Source organism: Tachyglossus aculeatus, chromosome 4, assembly GCF_015852505.1.
Source record: "Tachyglossus aculeatus isolate mTacAcu1 chromosome 4, mTacAcu1.pri, whole genome shotgun sequence".
Taxonomy (NCBI): domain Eukaryota; kingdom Metazoa; phylum Chordata; class Mammalia; order Monotremata; family Tachyglossidae; genus Tachyglossus; species Tachyglossus aculeatus.
This window is the reverse complement of record NC_052069.1, coordinates 93,198,224-93,200,156: the sequence shown is the minus strand read 5'-3', so window position 1 is coordinate 93,200,156 and position 1,933 is coordinate 93,198,224. Positions and strand designations below refer to the sequence as shown.

At 42.6% G+C, this 1,933-nt stretch overlaps 1 non-coding gene across 1 annotated transcript; it reads right to left on the bottom strand.

The window, feature by feature from the left end:
• Window positions 1-247: 247 nt before the first annotated feature.
• Window positions 248-385, bottom strand: LOC119927537. The gene has a single exon (XR_005450531.1). It is a non-coding gene; the product is annotated as a small nucleolar RNA SNORA7 (small nucleolar RNA).
• Between the last annotated feature and the right edge of the window lie 1,548 nt (window positions 386-1,933).

Sequence of the window (1,933 nt, the reverse complement as noted above, 5' to 3'; positions counted from 1 at the left end):
ATGCCACAGACACATCTTCCCCATAATGCCCCACTTCCATCTGCAATCGTTCCAGTAGTGTATCCATAGAGTTTTCTTGGTAAAAATATGGAAGTGATTACTCAGCGCTTAGAACAGTGCTTTGCACATAGTAAGCACTTAATAAATGCCATCATTATTATTTACCATTGCCTCCTTCCACGCATTAAACGAGTCTCGGCCCTCGAATCTCTCTCATGCCACTGCTGCCCAGCACAGGTGAGTTCTGATTTGTTGCAGATTGCCTTCCACTCACTAGACACTGGCCAAGCTCGGAATGGAATGGGTAGGCCTCTGCTTGACTCTCCCTCCTGTAGACGAGACTGGTTAAATGCTGGAAACTCTCCAGGTGTGACCCTGAGAGGGGACTGTTTGAAGATAGGATGATGATAATAGGACTCTTTGAATCGATGTCTTATTGTGACAAGAGAGTTTGTGTATGCTGATGAAGCTTAGAGCTATGTTATATAGGGCTACCCATGATGGAAAGGTCTAAGCCAAAGCGTCAGACCAAGTCCATTAACCTGTGCTGGGAAAGAGCACAGAGCAGCAGGGCAAAGAGTCAAAGGCGGATGATCAGGTGATCAAAATGTTGATCATAGACAATGGCAGGGACTCAAGTTTTTACTGGGTGGAAGAAGGCAGTGGTAAATCATTTCCGTATCTTTGCCAAGAAAACTCAGTGGATGCACATATAAGAAGGACCTTATGACAGAAAATGGGATGTTATGAAGAGGGCGTGTCCATGGAGTCACTGTAGGTCAGAAAAGACTCGACGGCATTTGAGGAAGAATAGTACTCTTAGATCTAAAGACTGAGTCCCATGTGAGCTCATGCGGGACCTGATTAACTTGTATCTACCCCCAGTGCTTAGTATAGGGCTTGCTCCTAGAAGGCACTTAACAAATACCGCAATAATTATTAAACACAAAAACTAAGGGGGGATATTACTGAAGTTCCTGAAATCTTGAGGGGTACTGATGAGACAAACACGGAATTATTATTCACAAAAATCTCTAAGCACCATAGTTGAATACCCTATTTTTACCAAAATTACCCAGAATTGTGTTTTCAATCAATTATATATGAGTAATATAGCTATATTAGTATATATATGGGGGCACTCACTGAAGCTTGAAGGAGGTTCAAAACAAAACATAAAAAAGGAAACCTAGCAGATGGTGAGTTTATGGATTTCATTTCTACCTGAAATTGTGCAGGTCACAAACATGATGAACAAGAAGTCCATAATGGATTACTAAAGGAAAAGCTAAGGATAAAGAGAGGAAGGAAAAGCTAGGGACATTAGCTGGTATCTGCCTAATGTGAGGATGAAGTTAAGAACAACTTTTGATGCCACAGTCTGTGTGTGAATCTTGAACTGAGTGGACTCTGAATCTGAGTCAGGGTGAAGTTGCTCAGGCATTGGAGGGTGATGGGGAGACATTCTCTTCTCCCTTCTGAAACCCATGGAAGTTCCCCTTCCACTCCCCAGAATTCGTGTCAGTGAGTTTAACATAATAATAATAATAACAATAATGATAGTGGTACTTGTTAAGTGCTTCCTATGTGTCAAGCACTGTTCTAAGCACCGGGATAGATATGTTAATCAGGTTGGATGCAGTCCCTGTCCTGCATTGGGCTAACACTTTTAATCCCCATTTTTTAGAGATGAGGTAACTGAGGCACAACGAAGTGACTTGCCCAAGGTCACACATCAGACATGTGGCAGAGGTGAGATTAGAACACAAGTCCCTCTGACTCTCAGGCCCATGCTCTATCCACTAAGCCACGCAGGGCCCCAGGGCTAGGTTACAGCACTACACAACACAGGCTAGGGAAAATTAGGCAGTGCTGAACTAACACTTCCAAAAAACACCTTAAAAAGCTGAGAAACAATTGAAATTACCATTTA